Here is a 27,774-nt window from a genome sequence, read left to right as displayed (position 1 = left end):
AGTCTACTAGAATTGTTTACGGGGTTCAACAACCATGTGGAAAAGGGGGATCCAGTGGATATAGTGTACTGATCAAATCCTCAGACCACTACCCCTTCCTACTTCTCCATGTGGGCACCAGTGATACTGCCAAAATGACCTTGAGCAGGTCACTGCAGACTATGTGGCTCTGGGATGAAGGATAAAGAAGTTTGAGGTGCAAGTTGTATTCTCATCCATCCTCCCTGTTGAAGGAAAAGGGACAGGTAGGGACCATCTAATTGTGGAAGTAAATGTATGGTTGTGCAGGTGATGTTGGAGAGAAGGCTTTGAATTCTTCAACCATGGGATGTTGTTCCAAGAAGACGGTTTGCTAGGAAGAGATGGGATCCACCTAATGAAGAGAGGGAAGAACATTTTTGCAGGCAGGCTTACTAACCTAGTGAGGAGGACTTTAAACAAGGTTACCGGTGGATAGAGATCTAAGCCCTGAGGTAAGTGGGGAAGTGGAATTGTCATGTTTTTTACTTGAACTGGGACCGTATAGAACATGGTTGCAACCAAGGTCCTGTAGTGGCACCAAATCTTTTATAAAGGGGGTCAAATAAGGTGTCTAAGACAAGGCTATGCTTTGCTGGTTATGATTATGCTGTCTATATGTGTGTATCATTTTTGTAGTTGAAGTTATGAATATTGGCTCTATACTGTCTGTATTTCAAACTTATGCTATGCTTCTGGGTGACACCCCAGACAAGTTGGTGTCAGCTCTGCCTAGCATGTTTGATGGCCCATTAAGGACCATCAGCTATACAATTGACCCATTGAGAGAAGGCAAATAGGCCTTGTAACTCAGCAACGTATGCAGGAACTTGCCCATGTGACTCCAGATTCCATTTTGCTGTAATTTTCCACAGTAAGGACAAAGAGGTGTTCTTACACCTGGAAAAGACTATAAAGGCTGATGCCTCATCTCGATCTTGTCTTCAATCCTGCTTCTTACCTCTGGAGGGACTTTGCTACAAATGGAGGCTCTACACAGAGGACTGATGACCCATCCCAGCTGGGGATGTACTCCAGAGACTTGATTTGAACCTGCAGTTTATTCTATCACTGCTACAAGCCTGAACCAAGAACTTTGCCATTACTGTATGTAATTGATTCCATTTAACCAATTCTTGCTCTCATCTATATCTTTTTCCTTTTATGAATAAACCTTTCGATTTTAGATTCTAAAGGATTGGCAACAGGGTGATTTGTGGGTAAGATCTGATTTGTATATTGACCTGGGTCTGGGGCTTGGTCCTTTGGGATGGAGAGAACCCTTTTTCTTTTACTAGGGCATTGGTTTTCATAACCATTTGTCCCCATAATGAGTGGCACTGGTGGTGATACTGGTAAACTGGAGTGTCTAAGGGAATTGCTTGTGTGACTTGTGGTTAGCCGCTGGGGTGAGACCAAAGTCCTCTTTATCTGGCTGATTTGGTTTGCCTTAGAGGTCGAAAAAATGCAGCCTTGAGCTGTAACTGCCCTGCTTTAAGCAATTTGTCCTGAATTGGCACTCTCAGTTGGGTCCCGCCAGAACCAGCATCGTTACAGGGATACCGGGAGGAAACACAAGGAGGAGGGTGCAACAGGGGAGGCCTTCTGATTCATACTGAGAAAGTAGGGCAATCAGCTAGTTATCTTAGGTGCCTCTACATGAATGCAAGAAGCCTGGGAAACAAGCAGGGAGAATTGGAAGTCCTGGCACAACCAAGGAAGTGTTATTGGAATAACAGAAACTTGGTGCAGTAACTCACATAACTGGAGCGCTGTCATGGATGGGTATAAACTGTTCAGGAAGGACAGGTGGGGGAGAAAAGGTGGAAGAGTTGCACTGTATGTAAGAGAGCAGTATGATTACTCAGAGCTCCAATATGAAACTGTCAATAGGCTTTTCTCCAGTCTTTCGGTTAAGTTTAGAGGGGAGAGCAACAAGGGTGATATTGTGGTGGGCACAGGGCTGGCTCCAGGCACCAGCGGAGGAACCACCTGCCTGAGGTGGCACATGCTAAGGGGCGGCATTCCGTTGATTCTTGGGGCAGCACAGTCCGGGCGGCTTTTTTTTTTTCTTGGGGCAGCAAAAATGGTAGAGCCAGCCCTGCGACCCGCTCCCTCTGCAGGAGCGTGGCAAATCCCTGTCCCGCTCCCCCGGCCGCAACGCCGGGCAGAGCGTGGCAAGCCCCCGTCCCGCTCCCCCCGCAGGAGCACGGCAAGCCCCAGGTCCTGTTCCCCTGGCCGAAGCGCGGCAAGTCCCCGGTCCTGCTCCCCCGGCCAGAGCGCCAGGTGGAGCGCAGCAAGCGCCTGTCCCGCTCCCCCAGCCAGAGCTCTGGGCAGAGCTTGGCAAGTCCTTGTCCCGCTCCCCCTGCAGGAGCGCGGCAAGCCCCAGGTCCCGTTCTCCCGGCCAAAGCGCGGCAAGTCCCCAGTTCTGCTCCCCCGGCTGGAGCTCGAGGGCTGGATATAAACATCCCACGGGCCGAAAGCAGCCTGCGGGCCCTATTTTGCCCACCCCTGCCCTAGACTCAGTACTGTGCTACCCCACTGACTGGTGGAGACCCCAATGCTAATCCCCCCCTGCAGGGCCGGGAGAGGAGTTTTTTACACTACAGGTTGAATAAATGTTCATAGTGGGGATGCTGAAAGCTATTCCCATGTATTTGGTTGTTATTACTACTTCAAGCCAGGGGTCCAAGCCACATCCCCTGCACTCCTAGTTCCAGCACCGATGCGCTGAGCCCTCCTGCAGGCACTTTTGAAGGCAGGGGGCAGATTCCCAAGGGCTGCCAGATCTGATTCTCCCAGGGCCATTTGTGCAGAGTCACTTTCCTGCCTCTCCCTAGCAGGGCCCCCCAAGTCTCTCTTAGTCTGTCAGCAAAGCCTGGGGGTGCCATATGAGCTAGTTCCAGCAGGAGAAAGCCTCAGTCCCAGTGAGCGCTCTGCAGCCCAGAGTGGTAGTGAAGTGAAGGACAGAGGAAGGCGCTGGGCCAGAGCAGCTGAAAGCGGTGGGTGCTGGGAGGAGGTGAGGCACAGGAATAGGGAAGAACATAGAGCAGAGATCAGATACAGGATGACACAGATCAGCCTTCACCCAAACACGGGAAGCTAATGATCCAGCCAGTGCACCAAATTAGGTGATGAATCCTGGTCACATGCTATCTGAGGCAGGTTATGCATATGCTAAGAAGATAGCTGGGTGAAGGGCTCTGTGAAATACACCTGGCTGCTGCCTCCATTGTAATCTAGCAGCCCGAACTGGGCAGCTGCTGCTTCCCCAACTGGGTCCAGTGCTGGGGAGAGCCCTTCATTAAAGGCCCTTCGGTGCCCAGCCAGGGGTGAGACATTCACCAGGTGGAACCAGCCTCCTAGGGTAGCTCTGGGCTCTGCCAACATCAACTCCAGAGCCGGAGACTCCAGGTAATCCAGAGAGACCTCAGGGAAAGTGCTGGGGACTGGCAGGAAAGTGACCAGGATTCCTGCCCTCTCTGCACCAGGTTCCCTGGGGTCTTGCAACCCCTGGGAACCTGCTTCCTCACTGTTAATGCACCTGCAGGAAGAATGGGAGCTGAGTGAACAGCGATGAAGCCCCTGCCCTTGCTCTGTCTCCAGTTCTGGTCAAGGATCTGCCCCCCCACAGGCAAAATGGGGGATATTCAGAGATGGGCCCCCTGGGGATGGGGGGTTTCCCCTTTGTGTGTCTGGAGGTGTCAGGAGAGGAAGGGATGAAAAATAAGACCAGGGATGGAAGGAGGGGAAAGACAATGTGAAATGGGGTAGATTGGACTCTGTGCACTCAAGGAGATCCAGGGGAAGGAGAGAAGGTGCCGGGGAGTGTGTGTGTGTGTGCGGGGTTGGTGGGGGGCGGGGTTGATATAGATGAAATTCTCTCAAACTACTTCTTTTCTTTGTAATTATCAAGTATGGATGTAAAATCCATGTAGATCTCCCCCGCTTGTCTCTCAAATTATTGGCTCTGTATCAAGTCTCAGATTGTGCCCCATTGTCTCTCTGATTCTCAAATGTCACTTTAAAACCTTGGCTTTGGGGTGTTTGTCCACGCATTTTATCTGCAGCAAATTGTCCTTGTTTAGGTGGCTAATTGGCACCCTGAGTCATTCACCAAATGAGAAGGCGCTTAGCAGACAGAGCTGTGGAGAGAACTGAGATGCGGCAGCCTCTGCAGTGGGACGGATGACCCATGCGGTCCCTTCTAACCCTATGGTTCTACGACATTGTCTGCCAGCAACAGGGCATGGAAGGGGAATAGAAGGGGAAGGGAGTCCCAGGTTACCCTGTTCCAGTGACTTCACCTTCTCTCCAGCAGTGCCTCAGCCATCAGCTGCCAGGCACAGTTCCCAGATCCCACTGCCACCTCCACCCCACTGCCAGCAATCCTTCTGCCTCCTTTCCTCTGTAAAGGCAGCACTACCCATGTGAGTATCAGGCAAGAGGGACTCATAATTTTCCGTTGTTTATTGACTTTTGCTGCCTAGTCCCCTCAAACTTCCCCCCTTTCCCTAGAATTACTGAATATCCCTCTAACATAACCTCAAATGTTGTTTTGCTTTTACATTAGCAGATATTTAGTTTTTACCCCATTTTCTCTCTAGCTATCCATGCTTGATTTTATTATCCCCTGAGATTATCCTGTCTAATTATCTGCTATTACCATCAAATCTCCTCAAATGTTGCCCTTTGATCAAATTCTTGAAAAATTGATTCCTATAAAATCCTTGCAAATTTTGCCCCCCTTTCTCTTTAATCACCAAAATTTATATGAAATCCACTCAAGTTTTTACCCTTTACCTTATATAAACTATTGGTATAAAATTCCTCAAACGTATCCACTTTACTCTAATTTTTGACAGTGGATCTCAAATTGCTCAGATTTGCATCATTTTCTTTTTAATCATTAAACGCAGCTATTAAATTTCAGATTTTGCCATTTCCCATACAATCATCAAATATTATTTTTTTTTAAATCCTTTCAGATTTTGAGCTGTTCCCCGTGTTTTTTAATTGCAACCCTTCTTTCCTGGAGGGAGTCCATGCTGATTAGGCCTTAGCTGGAGTATTATGTCCAGTTCTGGGTGCCATATTTCAGGAAAGATGTGGACAAATTGGAGAAAGTCCAGAGAAGAGCAACAAAAATAATTAAAGGTCTAGAAAACATGACCTATGAGGGAAGATTGAAAAAATTGGGTGTGTTTAGTCTGGAGAAGAGAAGACTGAGAGGGGACATGATAACAGTTTTCAAATACATAAAAGGTTGTTACAAAGAGGAGGGAGAAAAATTATTCTCCTTAACCTCTGAGGATAGGACAAGAACCAATGGGCTTAAATTGCAGCAAGGGCAGTTTAGGTTGGACATTAGGAATAAACTTCCTAACTGTCAGGATAGTTAAGCACTGGAATAAATTGCCCATGGAGGTTGTGGAATCTCTGTCATTGGAGGTTTTTAAGAGCAGGTTAGACAAACACCTGTCAGGGATGGTTTAATATCTCATCCTGCCATGAGTGCAGGGGGCTGACCTAGATGACCTCTCAAGGTCCCTTCCAGTTCTATGAGTCTGAATATTGGAGTTGTGGGGGGGAGGGGAGTTTCAAGCTCTGCCCCTGTGCCTCTCTTTCTCCTCACTGGTTTCTCTCCTGCACCAGGTAGGTGTGGGAGCTTCCACCCGATGTGCCAAGACTATTTCTGCCCCTGCTTTCCTGCCCTGTCAGCTTAGGACTTCAGTGCCCTGACTGGTTTGAGTCAGACCCGCTAGCCTGCTGCAAACCCAGACCCAGGGTCTGAACCACGTCCCCTAACAGCTGTAGGCTTAACCTGAAAGCAGCTTACAGAAGTGTTCTTATCTTTAACACTCAGTTGCCCAACTCCCAGTGGGGTCTAAACCCAAATAAATCTGTTTTACTCATAAATTGTTCGCCCTCTATAACACTGATAGAGAGATATGCACAGCTGTTTGTCCCCCCCCCCCAGGTATTAATACATACTCTGGGTTAATTAATAAGTAAAAAGTAATTTTATTAAATACAGAAAGTAGAATTTAAGTGGTTCTAGGTAGTAACAGACAGAACGAAGTGAATTACCAAGCAAAATAAAATAAAATATGCAAGTCTATGTCTAATACAGTAAGAAACTGAATACGGATAAGAGCTCACCAGTTCCAGTAAGCTTCCTTCTACAGATTAGTCTCCTGCTAGTCTGGGTCCAGCAATCACTCACACCCCCTGTAATTATTGTTCTTTGTTCCAGTTTCTTTCGGGTATCTTTGGGGGGAGGAGAGGCTCTCTCTTTAGCCAGCTGAAGACAAAATGGAGGGATCTCCCACGGGCTTAAATAGACTTTCTTTTGTGGGTGGAGACCCCCTCCTCTCTGCTATGCAAAGTCCAGCTCCAAGATGGAGTTCTGGAGTCACCTGGGCAAGTCACATGTCCATGCATGACTCATAGTTTTTACAGTTAGAAGCCATTGCCCACGTGGTATCTTGAATGTCTCCAGGAAGACTTCTTATGTGGATTGGAGTATTCCAAGATGCATTGTTCCTTAAGTGCTTCTTGATTGGGCACTTAACTTTGCGAATTCCTTTCTCCAGGAACTGACCAAATGCTCTACTAAGGTTATTTAGAAATCAAGCCAGTACACAGTCAATATTCATAACTTCGAATTCAAAAATGATACATGCATACAAATAGGATTAATAGATTCAGTAGATCATAACCTTTACATAGATATGTTACATGGCATATGTAGCATAGAACATATTCCAGTTATGTCATATATATTCATAAGCATATTTCCATAAAGCCTTATGGGGGCACCGTCACAGGGGGGTTTCAAGCTCTGCCCCTCTGCCTCTCTTTTTCCTCACTAATTTCTCTCCTGCAACAGGTAGCTGTCTTTGTGAGCCTGGCTTGCTCAGTCAGTAGAGTCTTACACTTTTAATCTGAGAGTCCACGGTTCAAATCCCTGATCAATAAGGCTATGTTTTAGTCACGGGTATTTTTGGTAAAAGTCATAGACGGGTGCCTGGGCAGGGGCTCTGCTGCTCCCACCACAAGCGCCAGCTGCCGCAGTTCCCATTGGCTGGAAACCGCAGCCAATGGGAACTGTGGAGGCGGGGTCTGTTGCCAACACACAACGCGGAGACCCTCCTCCCCTCCGCCACCTAGGAGCTGCAGGTGGCCATGCCAGTGGGAGCCAAGGAGCCCCCCCCACCCCGAGGTAAGCACCCCCTGTGACGGTGCTGCCCGTGGGAGCCAACTGAGGCCACTCAATCAGGGTGAACTGCAAACAAAACGGGGCAGACAAACCCCAAATGCTGGTGGATGTTCCAATACTTAGATTTACCAAGCCAGCACAAAACAGCTTCTATAGTACCTAACTGGTTACTCGGAAGGCCAAACAATGCAGTTCCCTTAAAGTACCCAGCCTCAGGTCTCCATCCAGACACACCTGTCAGATATGATGATGATTACTGAAAATCTTACTTCATCATATAAAAGAAAAGGTTCTTCCAATCCCAAAGGATCAGCCACATACCCAGGTTCAATTATAACTTAGATCTTACCCAAAATACACACTATAGTCAATTCTTATTAACTAAGCTAAAATTTATTAAAAAAAGAGAGAGAGTGTTGGTTAAAAGATCAATATACATACAGACTTGAATTCAATTCTTGAGGTTCAGATGCATAGCAGAGGTGAGCTTGTAGTTGCCAAAAGTCCATTTAGAAATAGTCCATAGGTTATAGTCCAATGTCCATATTCAGGCTGGCTCCAGTCAATGACTGGGGATCTCAATCCTTGTGGTTTAAGGTTTCCCCCTCTTGAAACCCAAAGCAGATGTGAGATGAAATAGCATCATGTCCCAGGCTTCTTATACATTTTCAGCAGCCTTTCGGCCTGAGAAAACAATAGACTTGATCCTCCTTCCAAACATCCTGGCAATTAGCAAAAGGTAATTTATCCATTAAACAGTTCAGACACAGGTTACCACAACCTTCAAAGAGACATATAGAGAATAATACTATTTCACTAAAGTATCAACATAAATGTTAATATTCCTTTTTGATCTTTGAATTAAAGTTACAGCAATAGACAAGACTTGTTTGCTTACATCACAAGACCTGAGCAAACATCTACCCTTGAGATCTCTAACAATGCAGACTTGCATTTCAAAGCTCTATTCCTTTACATATCTTCCTAACCAGTTTCTACAGTTCACCCCTGGGTCAGGTCAGTCTGAGTTAATTAACTCTTTCTGGCCCTGTCATCTTTCAATGAAATATTATTCTACACTCATAATGTCACACCCCCTGCACTCCCCAACTCCCTGCCCCTAGCCCTGAGCCCCCTCCTACACACTCAAACTGCTGCTGCTAGCCCAGGGGCTGCCTGGCTCGGTCAGCCACTGAGCCAGCACCAGCCACTGCAGAAGTCACAAAGGTCAAGGAAAGTCACGGAATCCGTGACTTCCGTGAGCTGCGTGATTGGCTCGCAGCCTTACTGATCAGGCAGGGAGCCTTTCTCTCTCGTGCATGCCCCAGGACCTTGATGTTACTCTTTCTCTTCAGTAGGTGGCCTTCCTGAGAAAAGGCCCTTTAATGCTTGGCACTGTAGGCACAATTTCCTGGCCTTGCAATCTGGAGGGAAAAAGAGCTTGTGCTCTTATGAAAAGCACTGGGGTGCTGCTGTCTCTCTTAGATGGTTGCATTCACTGTTGATGGTAGGGTGAACTGTATCTCTGCTTCCATCCTTAAGTGAATTTGCTGACTTGGATTTCCTTTCTGAGGCAGGATGTGTAGAATGTTTGGCACATTTGCTCCTTGAGTGCTCTCTCCTGCAGCAGTGCAAGGCTCTACACAGAGCGTGAAAGAAATCCACCTTCAGTTTTTGGTGCTCACCCAGGGCCTGACTTTCCTTGGAGGGAGCAGCTTTTAGGCTTAGACTGAACCTCCCCCCACCTCCCAATCAGGGCCGGCTCCAGGCACCAGGCAACCAAGCACATGCTTGGGGCGGCACCTGGTAAGGGGCGGCCAATCTTGGGGTGGCGGGGGGCAGTGCGGCGCGGCATTCCTCGGGGGGGGGGTGTGCTCCGGCGGCACGGCGCTCGGCGGGGGGTGCGGCGCGGGGCGCGGCGCTCAGGGAGGGGTTCCGGCGGTGCGGCGCTCGGTGGGGGGGCAGCGCGGGGCGCGGTGCTCAGGGAGGGGTTCCGGCAGCGCGGCGCGGCGCTCGGAGGGGTGGCGCTTTTTTTTGCTGCTTGGGGCAGCAAAAAAGTTAGACCCGGCCCTGCTCCCAATTCTGGTTACTGCTTCAGCTGTTGAGGCTAGTTACTGTAGCTGGAGGCATGTGAGAGGTGCGCTACTGTAACCCACGCACCACCTGGGTGTGGTGTTCTGTCCCATCTAGTGGCACCGAGACCACTTAGAGAGAGATTAATGAGTCTGCTCTACAGCATTAGCTTTGAGCCATGTGGCTTTTAGCTCATGCAATAGAGGCTCATGCATTTAGTTTCAGAGGTCCCAGATTCAATCCCACCCGCCGACGACCGGGATCTGTCGGTGTTACACTACTGGAGTAGAGTTGAAGGAGCATGTGTCTGCAGTGCCTGGGGCTACTCCATGCCTTTTCCAGACAGAAGGTATTTGTGTGTTGCCAGTTCCTGGGAAGCTCGAGTGAAGCTCAGTGTTGGAGTCTGAATTCTCAGGCCACCAAGAGGAGGAGCTTTTCCCTTCCATTTAGATCTCTTCAAACCAGATCTACAGCCTCAGCTTGCCCTGACCAGGGTGAGCCAGATGAGGTCCCTGACTATGCCTGGGTAGGACAGTAAATACCTAACAAGCTCCACCCACTCATAACACCTCCCAGTGCAGTGATCCCTCCCTCAGCCACACAGCCCTCACACACACTCCCAAAAAGCCTGCATGAGGGAGTTTATTTTCCCTTGTACCGCCTTGAGTGCTACAGGATTCAGCTGGCTCTTAGATTGCTACCCACCTCAACTGCTCCCCTGTGAGAACCAGAGGTTAAACTGAGAGGGAGCCGATGGGACTCTGCGGTGGAGAGGCTGATCTCCACCCAGATTCGCTATAGTTCCAGCTCATGGTGCTCAGTGAAAGAATTTTGATTCTATATCCCTTTTGTACAGTTTATTAAAATGAACCAGTACAATCACGAATACAGCTCACTAAGGCAAAACTACTATAAACACCACTCAGTTAGCTAAGGGAGAAATAATACTGTTATCACGTTTGGGTCAAATCAATGAGTTTATTATATTGGAACCAGGTCACCAGCTTAAGCAAATCATCAGATTAATCAACCCTTATAAATCCTAAAAGAGAGAATTGAAACCAACCAGTGCAATCCAGACTGAGCTAATTGAATATTTCAATACTGAAAACAAATTATTGCTTACTTTTTAAGCCACAACCTCAGAGCCAATTAAAGCCGCCGCCTCACCACAACACAGATATAGACCTTATTGAGACTGTTATAAGCAGAAGCTTAAAAGGTCTCAATGAACCAATTATATCCAACAACTTAGTTTCTTTGAACCCTTTCACAGATGAGGAACGTGCAATTAATGACTTAATAGAGCAGTGATTTAGGGATATTGGCAGCCGATATCAAGCGGAGCGCCCCAGGGGTCGGTCCTGGGACTGGTTTTTTTCAACATCTTTATTAATGATCTCGATGATGGGATGAATTGCACCCTCAGCAAGTTCGCAGATGACACTAAGATGCAGGGAGAGGTAGATACGCTGGAGGGTAGAGATAGGATACAGAGGGACCTAGACAAATTGGAGGATTGGGCCAAAAGAAATCTGATGAGGTTCAACATGGACAAGTGCAGAGTCCTGTACTTAGGAAGGAAGAATCCCAAGCACCGCTACAGACTGGGGACCGACCAACTAAGCAGCAGTTCTGCAGAAAAGGACCTGGGCATTACAGTGGACGAGAAGCTGGATATGAGCCAGCAGTGTGCCTTGGCTGCCAAGAAGGCCAACAGCATGTTGGGCTGTATTAGTAGGAGCATTGGCAGCTGATCGAGGGATGTGATCATTCCCCTCTATTCGTCATTGGTGAGGCCATACCTGGAGTACTGTGTCAAGTTTTGGGCCCCACACTACAAGAAGGATGTGGAAAAATGGGAAAGAGTCCAGCGGAGGGCAAGGAAAATGATTAGGAGGCTGGGGCATATGATTTATGAGGAGAGACTAAGAGAGCTGTGGCTATTTAGTCTGCAGAAGAGAAGAGTGAGGGGGGATTTCATAGGATATCAGGGTTGGAAGGGACCTCAGGAGGTCATCTAGTTCAACCCCCTGCTCAAAGCAGGACCAATCCCCAAACAGATTTTTGCCCCAGATCCCTAAATGCCCCCCTCAAGGATTGAACTTACAACCCTGGGTTTAGGAGGCGAATGCTCAAACCATTGAGCTATCCCTCCCCCTTGAATGGACTTTATCATACAGACTCCAGCCTGCTTCTCAGAGCCCAGAAGTGAGAATCTAGAGAAGGGAGAGTCATTTCTCAGCTGCATTCTCAGGATAAGCCAATAGCCGTCCTTGAACAGACACCTAGGAGAGTAACCACCACAGCTCTGCGGAGAGCTCTGTCTGCTACGGGATTCAGCTAGGAGAGGGAGTCCATGGGGCTCTGCAGTTTTGCAGTGGGGAGGAGAGCCAGACATGGGGCTGTCTCAGGAGTCACAGGTGGCTTTGCCAGAGTGGAGGCTCTAGATCACTAGGGACTAAAGGATGTAGGCTGGTTAAAATGAAACTGCCCAAGAAACCTCTCCCTTTGCTCCAGCTAAATGTCCTACTTTGGCCTCTCTCCCTTTCATGAAAATCTCCATCTCTACCCCACCTCTCAGAAACCTCCCTCTCTCCCATGAGTATTTTCACGGTTTCTTCCTTTTTTCATGGTCTCACGGAAATGATCAAGAACATTTAAAATGAGGGAAACAATCAAACAACACATCTGTATGTCCTTCACCAAACATAGTATTGTGTCTGAATTTTTCTACTGAAAAGTCTAGGCAGGCAGAGTCACCCCTACATTTTCTTCACATCAGGGCCAGGACTTGCAGCCAGCTGTTCTTGGGGCTGTGGGACAGAACTGAGCTTCACTGGCAACAACGAAGGAGGACAGTTGGGACTGAGCTGTCTGGGGAATATTTCAATCCTTTATGTATATATTAGCGCTGTCAATTAATCGCAGTTAACTCATGCGATTGACTCAAAAAATTAATCGTGATTAATTGCACTTATAACAATAGAATGCCAACTGAAACGTATTAAATATTTTTGATGCTTTTCTACATTTTCAATATTCATTTCAATTACAACACAGAGTACACAGTGCACAGTGCTCACTTTATATTATTATTTTTATTACAAATATATGCATTGTAAAAATGATAAACAAAAGAAATAGTATTTTTCAATTCACCTCATACAAGTACTGAAGTGCAATCTCTTTATTGTGAAAGCATAATTTACAAATGCAGATTTTTTTGGTTACATAACTGCACTCAAAAACAAAACAGTGTAAAACTTTAGAGCCTACCAGTCCACTCAGTCCTATGTCTTATTCTGCCAATCACTAAGACAAATAAGTTTGTTTACATTGACGGGAGATACTGCTGCATGCTTCTTATTTACAATGTCACCTGAAAGTGAGAACAGGCATTCACATGGGACTTTTGTAGCCGGCATTGCAAGGTATTTACATGCCAGATATGCTAAACACTTGTATGCCCGTTCCATGCTTCCGCCACCATTCCAGAGGACATGCTTCCATGCTGATGATGCTTGTTTAAAAAATAATGCGTCAATTAAATTTGTGACTGTATTCCTTGGGGAGGAGAATTGTATGTCTCCTGCTCTGTTTTACCCACATTCTGCCATATATTTCATGTTATATCAGTCTCGGATGATGACCCAGCACATGTTCATTTTAAGAACTCTTTCATAGCAGATTTGACAAAATACAAAGAAGGTACCGATGTGAGATTTCTAAAAATAGCTACAGCACTTGACCCAAGGTTTAGGAATCTGAAGTGCCGTCCAAAATCTGAGAGGGACGAGGTGTAGAGCATGCTATTAGAAGTCTTAAAAGAGCAACACTCAGGTGCGGAAACTACAGAACCCAAGCCACCAAAAAAGAAAATGAACCTTCTGCTGATGGCATCTGACTCAGATGATGAAAATGAACATGCATCAGTCCACACTGCTTTGGATCGTTATCAAGCTGAACCCATCATCAGCATGGAAGCATGTCCTCTGGAAAGGTGGTTGAAGCATGAAGGGTCATATGAATCTTTAGCACATCTGGCATGTAAATATCTTGCAACGCCAGCTACAACAGTGCCATGCAAATGCCTGTTCTCAATTTCAGGTGACATTGTAAACAAGAAGAAGGCAACATTATCTCCTGCAAATATAAACAAACTTATTTGTCCGAGTGACTGGCTGACCAACAAGTAGAATTGAGTGGACTTGTAGGCACTACAATTTTACATTGTTTTATTTTTGAATGCAGGTTTTTTTACATAATTCTAAATTTGTAAGTTCAACGTTCATGATAAAGAGATTGCAAAGAGTACTTGTATGAGGTGAATTGAAAAATACAATTATTTTTGTTTTTACAGTGCAAATATTTGTAATAAAAAATAAAGTGAGCACTGTACACTTTGTATTCTGTGTTGTAATTGAAATTAATATATTTGAAAATGTAGTAAACATCCAAAAATATTTAAAACAAATGGTATTCTATTGTTGTTTAACAATGCGATTAATTGCATGATTAATCGCAATTAATCGTGATTAATTTTTTTAGTCGTGCGATTGTGACATTGCACCCCATAATACTTTATGGAGGTATGCTTATGAGTGTAAATGTGACATAACTGGAATATGCTTCATGCTAGATGTGCCATGTAACATATCTTTGCAAAGGTTATGTTCTACTGAATGGATTCATCCTATTTGTATGCATGTATCATTTTTATATCTGAAGTTATGAGCGGTGACTCTATGCTTGTGTTTAAAGTGTTTGCTGTAGGAAGCACACGGCAGATTTGGTCAACATAGTGTGAAGTGGTTATTCAAGTAATTGGGAGTACTTGTCTAACAATGGACTTTGGGATCCAATCCACATCTAAGCTTTCCTGGGAACATTCAAACTAATGTAAACAATGGCGTCGGCCTGCAAAAAGCTGAATCATTCATAGACATTCATAAACATGTGACTTGCCCAGGTGACTGCAAAACTCCATCTTGTTGAGGGGATTTTACACAGGAGAACAGAGGGGTTTCCACCCACAAGAGAAAGACTATATAAGCCCCTGGAAACCCCTCCATTTTGTCTTCAGCTGGCTCAAGAGATGCCTGAAAGAAACTGGAACAAAGGACAGTAACTACGAGGGTGTGAGTGATTGCTGGACCCAGACTAGGAAGGAGTCTAATCTGTCAAAGAAGCTTATTGGAACATCTCTGAGGGTAAGATTTACCTGCATTTAGTTTCCTACTGTATTAGGCTTAGACTTGCGTGGTTTTTTTTATTTTGCTTGGTAATTTACTTTGTTTTGTCTGTTATTACTTGGAACCACTTAAATCCTACTTTTTATATTTAATAAAATCACTTTTTACTTATTAATTAACCCAGAGCAAGTATTAATACCTGGGGGAGCAAACAGCTGTGCATATCTCTCTATCAGTGTTATAGAGGGCAAACAATTTATAAGTTTACCCTGTATAAGCTTTATAAAGAGTGAAACGGATTTATTTGGGGTTTGGATCCCATTGGGAACTGGGTATCTGGGTGTTGGAGACAGGAGCACTTCTTAAGCTGTTTTCAGTTAAGCCTGCAGCTTTTGGGGGACGTGGTTCAGACCTGGGTCTGTGTTTGTAGCATGCTAGCGTGTCTGGCACAACCAGGCAGGGTACTGAAGTCCCAACCTGCCAGGGAAAACGGGCTTAGAGGTAGTCTCAGCACATCAGGTGGCAGTCCCAAGGTGGTTTCTGTGACGCAACTCATCACAGCGATTAATCACGATTATTTTTTTTAATTGCTTGACAGCCCTAGTATGTTTGTTTATTTATTTATTTGAGGATTAAATCAATGCAGCTTCCACTCCTCAGACTCTCCAAGGAAATAATGTTTCTGTGCAGAGTACCCAAAACTTTTAACAATAAGAAGTGAAATGAAATGGCCACACGATGGTGCCAGAACCTAAGAAATGAGAAGCCATATGCTTCTACAAAGTGCATTGTGCTGAAAAGGGATGTATTTTCTCTTTGACTCCAGCCCCCACTACTCTAACTCACTAAGCCCCACTCCCCTGCCCCAAACAGGAATAGAACCCAGGAGGCCTGACTCTCAGGCTACATCCATGGGCTCTAACCACTGCCCCCCACTCAGCAAGGTTAGAACCTAGGACTCTTAACTCAGCCCCCCCTTGTTTTAGCCCACTAGACCCTGTGACAAAGGAAGAGCTCAGAGACTCCTGTGCTGTCTCCTCGCCTGCCTGCCTGTGTTGCACTTGAAATCCAATGGAGTTTCCTTGGGCAGTTTTGAATCTTGCTCCCTGGAATGGGGTAATTTTAGGTGCAGGTTCCAAATAGCCCAATGAACCAGCCAGAAGGGGCAGCAGGTATCAGGGTAGGAGCCATTGAAATAAGCATAGCAACATCATTAAGGGAAACATTTATTAATGAAGTGTCAATAAAAGGTCAGAATCTGATCATGTCAGTGTCTCACTAGAGGGCACTGTGATTGTTTTAAATTTGTCATCCAAATCTAGCCACCCCCTAGCAGAAATTTTAACCTCTTCTTCTCTTACCATTGCTGATTATCAGTGAAGGGGAAAGAGAGAGTGAGGAAAAAAGAGACTGAAGCAAACATTTATTTGCTCCTTGGTTGACTGTGTCAGTTATTTGGGGTACAAACCCACCCACCACCCAATTTCTCTCCTGGCTTCAATGGGCAGGAAGAGTTCAGCTGTCAGTGGGACTTGGGGTGCTCAGGACATTACTGTGAGCTGGGACCCCAGACTCACTCTCCCCATCCAGCTCCATCCAGTTCTATGCACCCCAAACCTTTCCCCTCTGTGATTCCTGCTGCAGTTCAAATTCCCCAAGACCATCCCCGCCCCCCACTCACCTCTCCTACATTTCCCATCTGTACCCTCAATGCCCCTCACACACTTTCTAAGAACATAAGAAAGGCCATATTGGGTCAGACCAATGGTCCATCTAGCCCACTATCTTGTCTTCTGACAGTGGCCAATGATAGATGGTTCACAGAAAATGAACAGAACTGATAATCATCAAGCGATCATACATCCCCTGTCGCCCATTCCCAGCATCTGACAGACAGGGGCTAGGGACATTTCAGAGCATGGTTTTGCATCCTTGCCCATCCTGGCTAATAGCCATTGATGGACCTACCCTCCATGAATTTATCTAGTTCTTTTTTGAACCCTGTTATAGTTTTGGCCTTCACAACATCCTCTGGCAAAGAGTTCCACAGGTTGACTGTGCATTGTGTGAAGAAATACTTCCTTTTGTTTCTTTTAAACCTGTTGCCTATTAATTTCATTTGATAACCCCTAGTTCTTGTGTCATGAGGAGTAAATAACACTTTTTTATTTACTGTATCCACACCAGTCATCATTTTATAGACCTCTAGCATATCCCCTTTAGTTGCCTCTTTTCCAAGCTGAACAGTCCCAGTCTTATTTCTCTCTCCTCATATGGAAGCTGTTCCTTACACCTCATCAATTTTGTTGCTCTTTTCTGTACCTTTTCCAATTCCAATATATCTTCTTTGAGATGAGGTGACCACACCTGCATGCTGTATTCAAAATGTGGGCATGTATAGCGAGGGGGCATGGCCTCTCTTCCAGATGGCCGGAGGGACAGCTGCGCTCCCTCCCAAAGCCTAACAAGCCTCCACCCAAAGCTGCCTATTTTCTTCTGCTGTGTTGCTTCTCAGGTGGCTTTTTCTGCACAAGTGTCTTCTTCCTTGCAGGTGTCTTCCAGCTTCTTCTCTCTTCAAGGTCCCCGATCCCACTACAGGGTTTAGCTTGTCAGCTGTCGGTCTTATATACTATTTGCTCTCCCAAGCTCAGCCAATCAGCTTCCAACTTTTCTTAGCTCTGCCCTTGATAGGTAGCTCCTCCCCCTCCATAGACGTCTATGGGGCTACAATGTATCTCTATGGGACTTTGCTGACGCAACCCCTTGCCTCTATTGCATCGCCCAGAAATGGTGCAATTGCACCTCCTGATTGCATCATCTCTATACATTCCTATGGGCTCCTATGTATTCCTATGGGTTTTTTCTTAGCTGACCTTTGGATGAACCCTAGCTACTTGCTCTGACCTTTGGATGAACCCTAGCCACTGCTTGTTTGAAAGTCTCATATAGTCCTACGGCCTACAATGCATTTCTATGGAGTTTTGCTGAGTCATTCCCCACAGGAGTGATGCAATACCGTCTCCTGATTGCATCATTCCTATAAATTCTTATGTGTTCCTATGGAATCTTTCACTGCATCACCCTATAGCTGCCATTACTGGATTTTCTCATTTAAACTATTATTAATTCTTCTTTAATAAAGGCTTTATTCTTAAAATTAATCGCTACTCTAAGCATCCCAAAGGGTCCTGACACTATCATCACTCTTTTTATACTCAATTAAACAAGTTATAATTTTGCCTAATTTAAACCCCTTCCGGAGGTTTTTCTGCAGTCCTTTAATTCGGGTGCTGCAAGGTAATTCCAAACAGCTAAAGCAAAAATCTCTTGCTACACCAGGCAGGGGGGAGGCTAAGAACCGCTGCCACTCTGTTCGCCACTGGGAGACCAGCCACTGCTCTGGCCACCCCGGGACTGCTGCCAGGAGCCACCAAGCTGTGGCTGCTCCTGCTGCCCCTGGGACCGCTGCTCAAGTGGTCCCCAGGACCAGCCACATCAGCTGCTGCTTGGGCAGTCCCTGGGGCCAGCAGCTTGGGTGGCCTCGGGGGGAGCCACACTGGCCACTGCAGAAGTCACGGAGGTTGCAGGAAGTCACAGAATCCCTAATAATGAAACAAATCCCTCTCTGCTGTGACTGTAGTTCCTGGAAGAGAAGAACAGAAAGCGAAGAGAGAAGGAAAAAGAGAGACTGCCTGCCACCTCTCTCCCCTGGCCCCTTCTATTCTATAATCCCATCTCACTGGGTTCCCTGTGCTGGTGCCATAGGGTTCTGGGTTTTTTGGAGGGAGTTGGCAGAAAAGTTTCCCATTTTTGTTCTGGTGACTGGTTATGACCTGGGTCATATGTCCTCTGATACAGGATCATGTACAGAACATGGAAGCTCTGGCTTTTGCTAAATGCTGTAGACTGTGAGTTCCTGGGAAAGGGCAGAGGGAGAGGGAGAAAAAGGGGAAAGGCAGAGACATTGGAGAAAAGAAATGGTGGAGAGAGAAAGAGGCAGAGAACAAATAATTGAAGCAAAACAGGTATCCTGACTCAATCTTGCTCATCCCAGGTGTTCAGGGAGACAGGCAGCAACAGGTTTTCTACAGTGTCAAGGTCTGAACTTTGATTCCAGCAATGTGAGTTCAAATATCAAGGGGCTCTTCACATACCTGATCTCTCCCCCGCCTTCCCTTTTTAGTATCAATTTTTATTTTGAAGTGTTTGGTTTAATCGTGATCTTCTCTTTCCCTAACTGCATTGCAATTTTGGGTTTATTTTTATTTTGCCTCCCTTTTGTTCATGTCATTATAATTGTAACAGCAAAGGAATCTGCAGGAGCAAAAACTTTATTTCCCCATCGTGCAGGAACATCATACAAACATCTCACACAACTGGAATCATAACACTGAAAGCAAGGGGATTGGAGATGCAGGTTTCCAAGTGTTCTGTCTTTCTCTGATGACACAACGATGTGTGCTGCAGCTCCCTGTATATTCCAGTCCCTTGTACACCTCCATTCCTGTAAGACTGGCTGGGCTTTGGGGGATTTATAGTCTCATTCTATTGCTAATATGATTTTAACACAATGTGACTGAAATTAAACTAGGGTTACCATACGTCCGGATTTTCCCGGACATGTCCGGCTTTTTGGGCTCCAAATCCCCGTCCGGGGGGAAATCCCAAAAAGCCGGACATGTCCGGGAAAATCGGACATGCGGTCAGCGGCTCGGGTGCCAGGGGCTCCGCCGGCGGTGCTCAGGGGGGCCCGGTGCCGGGCCGGGGGCTCGGGGGGCCTGGCCGGCGGTGCCGGGCCGGGGGCTCGGCCGGCGGTGCTCGGGGGGGCCCGGGGCCGGGGGGCTCGGCCGGCGGCTCGGGTGTCGGGTGCCGGCGGTGCTCGGGGGTGCCGGGTGCCGGCGGTGCTCGGGGGGGGCCCAGGGCCGGGGGGCTCGGCCGGCGGCTCGGGTGCCGGGTGCCGGGCCGGGTGCCGGCGGTGCTCGGGGGGGCCCGGTGCCGGGCCAGGCCGGGGGGCTCGGGTGCCGGGTGCCGGCGGTGCTCGGGGGGGCCCGGTGCCAGGCCAGGCCGGGGGGCTCGGCTGGCGGCTCGGGTGCCGGGTGCCGGCGGTGCTCGGGGGGGCCCGGTGCCGGGCCAGGCCGGGGGGCTCGGCTGGCGGCTCGGGTGCCGGGCCGGGTGCCGGCGGTGCTTGGGGGGTCCCGGTGCCGTGCCGTGCCGGGGACTCGGGGGGCCCGGCCGGGGACTCGGGTGCCGGGTCGGGGACTCGGGTGCCGGGTCGGGGACTCGGCAGGCGGTGCCGGGCCGGGGGCTCGGGGGACGGGCTGGGGACCTGCGGTGCCGGGGGTGGGCCGCGCCTCCTCCCCCCACACCCCACCTTACCTGCTTCAGGCTTCCCGCGACTCAAATGTTCGCGGGAAGCAGGGGAGGGGGCGGAGACTTTGGGGAGGGGGCGGGGTTGGGGCGGGGCTGGGGGCGGGGTTGGGGCCCCTTTAAAGTGTCCTCCTTTCGGAGGCACTAAATATGGTAACCCTAATTAAACCACTTCCAGACAAAGAAACAACAAAAAAAGTAGATCTATTGGCCAGGAATTAAATCCAGATCGATTGCTTGAAAAGCAGCTATGCTTGCCTTTATACCAGCAATGCACCTAACCTGGACAGCTTTCCTGCAGGGTATGTGTGCTAGCAAAGGTAGTGAAACATGACCATGGAGCAAGTAAGCAGGATGGATGGGCTGGAGGCTGCCTGACAGCTGTGAGCAGAGTTAGGATCCCAGACTGACTGAAAGGGGGCCAAGGTGAAAACAGATCTCATTGGGAGGTGGCCCCACCCGCAACCCACCCCTATGAGAGGGAAACTGAAGCTCAACTACAATCATAGAAAACTCTTCCCTGAGAAGGAAGGGGACAGCTTGTTTTAAAGCAAAGGTTTACGTTTGTTCCTGCTACATACAGAGGGTCTGGATAGTGCTGATGCCAGCCCCCAGACTCTGGGAGGATAAGGAAAAAATTCAGGCTGTGAGTTACCTGCAGGAGGGAGATGATTTTTTGACAGTGACGAATGCCTCATCTTACAGGCATTTCTCTGCCACCTTCTAGTGACTGTTTGGTAGAGGAATGCAGCCCCCACTCCTGGGTCTCTCCTGAGGAAATAATGTTTCTGTGCAAAATACCAAAGCTTTTAACAGAAAGGAAGAAAAGGAAATGGCCACACGATGGGACCAGGATGATCTGGAGGATGGTGTGGATTGCACCCTCAGCAAGTTTGCAGCAGACACTAATCCGGGAGGAGTGGTAGATATGCTGGAGGATAGGGATAGGATACAGAGGGACCTAGACAAATTAGAGGCTTTGGCCAAAACAAATCTGATGAGGTTCAACAAGGACAAGTGCAGAATCCTGCATTTAGGACAGAAGAATCCCATGCACTGCTACAGACTAGGGATCAAGTGGCTAGGCAGCAGAAAAGGACCTAGGGGTTACAGTGGACGAGAAGCTGGATATGAGTCAACAGTGTGCCCTTGTTGCCAAGAAGGCTAACAGCATTTTGGGCTGCATAAGTAGGAGAATTGCCAGCAGATGGAGAAACATGCTCATTCCCCTCTATTCATCATTGGTGAGGCTTCATCTGGACTACTGTGTCCGGTTTTGGGCCCCACACTACAAGAAGGATGTGGAAAAATTGGAAAGAGTCCAGCAGAGGGCAACAAAAATGGTTAGGGAGCATATGACTTATGAGGAGAGGCTGAGGGAACTGGGATTATTTAGTCTGCAGAAGAGAAGAATGAGGGGGGATTTGATAGCTACTTTCAACTACCTGAAAGGGGATTCCAAAAAGGATGGATCCAGACTGTTCTCAGTGGTAGCAGATGACAGAACAAGGCGTAATGGTCTCAAGTTGCAGTGGGGGAGGTTTAGGTTGGATATTAGGAAAAACTTTTTCTCTAGGAGGGTGGTGAAGCACTGGAATGTGTTACCTAGGGAGGTGGTGGAATCTCCTTCCTTAGATGTTTTTAAGGTCAGACTTGACAAAGCCCTGGCTGGGATGATTTAGTTGGGGATTGATCCTGCTTTGAGCAGAAAGTTGGACTAGATGACCTCCTGAGGTCCCTTCCAACCCTGATATTCTATGATTCTATGAAAGGGGAGATTTTTGTATTGTCATATAGCTCCCAGATTGGGGCCACATTGTGCCGTGCACTGCAGACACCCCAACTAAGGGTAGGGGCCCTGATTCTGCCACGTGTTGTACAACTCAGAGAGAGAGAGAGTCCTTGCAGCCAAGAGCTCACAGGCAAAATAGACGAAGTGTGGGAGGGTGGTTGCCATTTTATAGATGGGGAAACTGAGGCTTGAAGACGTGATGTAATTTGTCCGTTTTTGCACAGAGAATAATGGGGCCAAACTGGGAACTGAATCCAAATTTTCTGAGTCACAGCCTGGCCCTTAACCACAAGCCAACTGTTGTCGATTGCATAGCATAGGCCTCAAGGGGAAGTTGCAGAATCTCCTTCATTGGAGGATTTTAAGAAGAGGTTATACAAACACCTGTCAGTGATGGACTAGGGATACTTAGCCCTGACTCTCGGGGTCCCTCCCTGCCCTACCTTTCTATATGATTCTATTGTGTGGTTTTGTGCTGTGTCATTGTTCCATGCTGAGCTCTGTCACATAGTGTCACTTTGCACTGTGATGCATTGTTTCATGGTGTATTGTTTTTGCACTGCCTTGTGTTGCGTTGGTTTGAGCTGAGCTCATTTTGCCCTATGGTGCGTTCATTTGCATTCTGGAATCAATTTTTCAAGAATTTGATCAAAGGGCAACATTTGACGAGATTTGATGGTAATAGCAGATAATTAGACAGGAAAATCTCATGGGATAATAAAATCAAGCGTGGATAACTAGAGAGAAAATGGGGCAACGTTTTCAAGTAATATATTTGAGAATTGCAAAGAAAATGGGGCAAAAACTAAATATCTGCTAATGCAAAAGCAAAACAACATTTGAGGTGATTTTAGAGGGATATTCAGTAATTCTGGGGAAAGGGGGGAAACTTTGAGAGGGTTATGCTGCAATGGTCAATAAACAATGGAAAATGATGACTCCCTTCCCCTTCTATGCCCCTTCCATGCCCTGTTGCTGGCAGACAATGTCGCAGAACCATAGGGATAGAAAGGACTGCCAGGGTCATCTGTCCTACCGCAGAGGCAGCCACATCTCAGTTCTCTCCACAGTTCTGCCTGCTAACCCCCTTCCCATTTGCCAAATGACTCAGGGCACCAATTTCATACCTAAACAAGGACAATTTGCTGCACATAAAAGAGGTGGGCAGATGTCTCAGATTCGAGGAATTTTTAAAGTAATATTTGAGAATCAGAGACAGTGGGGCAAAATCTGAGACTAGATAAAGGGTCAATAAGGTGAGAGCCAAGAGTCTACATTGATTTTACATCCATACTTGATAATTACAGAGAAAAGAAGAAGGAATTTGAGGCCTTGGCTACACTTACCCGGTAGTTCGGCGGCGAGCGATCGAACTTCTGGGTTCGACTTATCGCGTCTAGTCTGGACGCGATAAGTCGAACCCGGAAGTGCTCGCCGTCGACTGCGGTACTCCAGCTCGGCAAGAGGAGTACCGCGGAGTCGACGGGGGAGCCTGCCTGCCGAGTGTTGACCAAGGTAAGTTCGAACTAAGGTACTTCGAACTTCAGCTACGTTATTCACGTAGCTGAAGTTCCGTACCTTAGTTCGAATTAGGGGGTTAGTGTAGACCTGGCCTGAGAGAATTTCATCAATATTTGAGAGCGAAGTGGCAAAATCAGAGACTATGTCCGCACACACCCATTCCTCCCCCACCCTTCCTTTGGAATTCCTTGAGTGCACAGAGACAGTTCAATCTACCCTTTTTCTTTCCCCTCCCTCCATTCCTGGCCTTATTTTTCATCCCTTCCTGATGACTCCAGACACATCAAGGGGACTCCCCACCCCCAGGGTTCCCATCTCTGACCAGAGCTGGAGACGGAGCGAGGGCAGGGGCTTCATCACTGTTCAATCAGCTCCCATCGTTCCTGCAGGTTATTGAACAGCGAGGAAACAGGTTTCCGGGGGCTGCAAGAGGGCATGAATCCTGGTGTAGAAAATCACTTTCCTGCCAGTCCCCAGCACTTTCCCTGAGGTCTCTCTGGATTACCTGGAGTCTCCGGCTCTGGAGTTGATGTTGGCAAAGTCCAGAACTACCCTAGGAGGCTGGTTCCACCTGGAGAATGTCTCACCCCTGGCTGGGCACCAAAGGGCCTTTAATGAAGGGCTCTCCCCAGCACTGGACCCAGTTGGGGAAGCAGCAACAGCTGCCCAGTTCGGGCTGCTAGATTACAATGGAGGCAGCAGCCAGGTGTATTTCACAGAGCCCTGCACCCAGCTATCTTCTTAGCATATGCACAACCTGCCTCAGATAGCACGTGACCAGGATTCATCACCTAAGTTGGTCCACTGGTTGGATCATTAGCTTCCCGGGTTTGGGTGAAGGCTGATCTGTGTCATCCTGTATCTGATCTCTGTTCTATGTTCTCCCCTATTCCTGTGCCCCACCTCCTCCCAGCACCCACCACTTTCAGCTGCTCCGGCCCAGCGCCTTCCTCTGTCCTTCATTTCACTACCACTCTGGGCTGCAGTAGCACTCACTGGGACTGGGGGTGGGAGGGGCTTTCTCCTGCTGGAATTAGACCCTCAGGCAGCCCCAGGCTTTGTCGACAGACTAGGAGACTTGGGGGATCCTGCTGGGCCTAGGGTTACCATATTTTAGGGTTACCATACGTCCGGGTTTCCCCGGACATGTCCGGTTTTGGGGTCTGTAAATAGCCGTCCGGGGGAATTTGTAAAAAGCTAAAAATGTCCGGGATTTCCCCCCGGATGGCTATTTAAAGACCCAAAAGCGGCTGACAGGGCAGCCGCGCCGGATTGAGCCACTCACTTGGGGCCTCTCCAGCAGCAAAAGCTCCTCCCCCTCTTCCCCCCCCTCCCCTGCAGCTTCAGCACGCCGGCAGCGCTGCGTGGGGCATAGGCACCCCCCGCTCCCGGCTCCACCCCTTCCCCGTCCCCATTCCAATCCCTTCCCCAAATCCCAGGCCCCGCCTCCTCCCCCGGGCGCGCCGCTTTTCCCCTCCACCCCCTCCCTCCCAGACTTTTGCACAGCAAAAGGGAGGGAGGAGAAGCAGAGCGCTCAGGTGAGCTGGGGGAAGGGGGCGCGGGGAGGGTCTGCCCACAGCAGGTAACCCCGGGGGCGGGGCACAGGGGAACTGCTCCCCACCCCAGCTCACTTCCGCTCTGCCTCTGCCTGCTGCCTTGAGTGTACAGCCGCGCCACTCCGCTTCTCGCCCCCTCCCTCCCAGGCTTGCCGCGCGGACATCTGATTCGAGGCAAGCCGGGGGGTGGGGGGCGGAGAAGTGGGGCGGCTGCGCGCTCAGGGAAGCAGGCAGAGCCCGAGCAGAAGTGAGCTGGGGTGGGGCGGGGCAGGGAGCGCGGCGAGTCAAGAGACAGGGAGCAGGGGTGTTGGATGGGGCGGGGGTTCTGGGGGGGCCTGTGTGTGGAGAGGGGTTGGAGCAGTCAAGGGACAGGGATCAGGGGGAGGGTTGGATGGGGGTGGGGGCGCCTGTCAGGAGATGGGGGTGTGGAGAGGGATCGGGGCAGCCAGGGGACAGGGAGCAGGGGGAGGGTTGAATGGGTCAGGGGTTCTGGGTGGGGGCCTGTCAGGGGGCAGGGGTGTGGAGAGGGATTGTGGTAGTCAAGGGACAGGGAAGGTTAGATGAGTTGGAGGTTCAGGGGGCAGTCAGGGGACAGGCAGCAGTTGGATAGGCGTGGGAGTCCCGGGGATGTGGATAGGAATCAGAACAGTCAGGGGATAGGTAGGGAGTAGGGTCCTAGGGGGACAGTTAGCGGGGGGTCTCAGGAGTGGGCAGTCGGGGACATGGATAAGGGAAACTTAGATAGGGGGTGGGGTACCAGGGGGTGGTTAGGGGCAGAGGTCCTGGGAGGGGGCAATCAGGGGACAAGGAGCAGGGGGGGTTGGATGGGTTGGGGGTTCTGTGGGGGGCAGTCAGGGGGTGGGAAGTGGGAGGGAGTGGCTAGGGGGCGGGGCTCCCCCCCCACAGAGTGTCCTCTTTTTTGAAAGTTCAAATATGGTAACCCTAACATTTGTTCAACCTGTTTTGTGAAAAACTGCTCTCTGCCTTAATTTGCTACTTAGGGTGCACTGAGCATGCCCCGGTGAGCCCAGAGCTGCATGGCCGGTCACTGGTGGCGCAGTGGCCCAGCCCACCACTGCTCGGAGCGGAGTCCCTCCCTGGACTCTGCCTGCCTGTGCCGCTTGGTCTCCGTTGGGGGCCAGGACAGGGACACGACAGGAGGAGCGAAACTTCCATGTTAGTGAGTGTGTATGTGGGGGAGCCAGGCTGAGCGGGAGAGGAATGGAGGGGGCCGACGTAAAATGACAGTGCGTTCACTGTCTCTCACTCTTCCCTAACACACACACACACACACACACACACACACACTCTCTCACATAGACTGACTCTCACACCCACATACACTCTGCCTCTCATGAGTCACAGTCCCCCAATACAGATTGCCCCACACACACAGTTTCACACACCCCTACACACACACTGTCACACAGTCACACACACTGGCTCTCTCTCTCACATACATACACACTATCATGCATACACACACATGCACACACACACACACACACACTTGTATTATTGTTGTTATTATTGCTTGGTCAAAATGCTCATGGTGAGCTAGGAGTGGCTAGGGGCTGCAGGAGGTCCATCTGGCAAGATACAGCCCCCATGTGACAGCACAAAACCTGCCTTGAGCCACTGCCACAGTGTCTGCTGCGTACGAAGCTCGGCGTGTGTCAGCAATGGGAAGGGGTTCTGGGGGTTCGCAGGCGGGGGTGGTGGCTGTGCCCCCTCGACACACTGGGGTCAGTGGCGCTGGCTGGGGACTGCCTTCAGTGGAGCATAGGGGCACCAGTTTATTAATACTATGTAGGGCCCCATAAATCCTCTGGATGGCCCTGCCCCATGGTGGCCAGAACCAGCACACCCATGCCCGTCCCGCCAGAAGTAGAGGTGGGGGACAGGAACCGGAAGTATAAAAGGCAGTACCTCTAGCTCAGTTGGAGATGAGAGATGAGCCGGAGGAAGGGAAGGACGTCTCCCACCCACTGCTGGAGTTCTGACCTGACAGCGCCCGAGACCTGGAGGGGCTGCCGGTCGCCGGAGATATTGAGGAGTTGCTGGGACTGCCCTTAGCTATTTACCCCAGCAAGAAGAACGACGAGCCTGGGACCCAGGCAATACCCCCCCCCCCCCGCCTCCCCCAAACGTAAGTATAGGAAGTAGCCCAGGGCAGCCGAATATAGTTTGTCTGTGTTGCTGACTGATGGCCGGCCAGCATGTTGCGGCTGCATTTCCCCGCTGACTCAGTAGTGGAGTATTCCACCACTGTTAGGGCCCTAGGCTTGGACGCGGTGCAGTCAGGTGGCCTCACATCCCACTACCCCTGCTATACCACCCCTGGGGCGGTAGCCCCAGGGCCCCCATCTGTTTGCTGCCCTGCCCTGTTTGAAGGTCTGGGCATACAGATGCAGTGTTGCTCTGTCCTGAATACAAGCCAGAGCCTCCTGACTTTGCTGTCCTGCCCTGCCTGAGGGCCGGGGCTTATTGACATTGCTGCCCTACCCTAATTGTAGGCCAGAGCCCTCTAAATGTTTGGTGCCCCACCCTGTCAGAGGGCTGGGACCCCCTAGACCAGGGGGTGGGCAAACTTTTTGGCCTGAGGGCCACATCTGGGTATAGAAATTGTATGGTGGGCCATGAAAGCTCACGAAATTAACAATTCAGAGATATTCAAACAAACTATATTTAATAAAGACACATTTTAGTGGAAATAAACATAAAACCTGACTTACTATTATAAATATGCCATCATAACAACAGATTACAATAATTAAACCAAATTTAACCCCTTTCCACGCACTCTCATTAATGTGAATAATGCAGCTGGTCACCCTTTTTTACAATGGCATCAAAGTCCAGTGTCATTCTCGTTGTGGAAATCCACAATATGGAGCTGAGATGCTCATCAGTTAACTGGGATCTGTAGCAAGATTTGTTGTAATTCAGCAAGGAAAATGTTTGTTTGCACACACAGGTGTAGCTGAACAAAACAAAGATTTTCTGTGCCACTTTGCAGATATTTGGGAA

At 48.9% G+C, this 27,774-nt stretch overlaps 1 long non-coding RNA gene across 2 annotated transcripts in view; it reads right to left on the bottom strand.

The window, feature by feature from the left end:
• The window catches only part of LOC122174781 (uncharacterized), a 63,738-nt gene that overhangs the window by 14,074 nt on the left and 21,890 nt on the right, over positions 1 to 27,774 (bottom strand). The window contains exon 2 of one of the 2 annotated variants that reach the window (XR_010589833.1): positions 6,181 to 7,962. The exons of the other annotated variant lie outside the window; for it this stretch is intronic. This is a non-coding gene — a long non-coding RNA (uncharacterized LOC122174781). The remainder of the gene's footprint in view (positions 1 to 6,180; positions 7,963 to 27,774) is intronic. 2 annotated transcript variants of the gene reach the window in all.

This window comes from Chrysemys picta, chromosome 8 (assembly GCF_011386835.1).
Source record: "Chrysemys picta bellii isolate R12L10 chromosome 8, ASM1138683v2, whole genome shotgun sequence".
NCBI lineage: Eukaryota > Metazoa > Chordata > Testudines > Emydidae > Chrysemys > Chrysemys picta.
The sequence above is the reverse complement of the archived record's forward strand: the minus strand, read 5'-3'. Positions and strand labels throughout refer to the sequence as shown.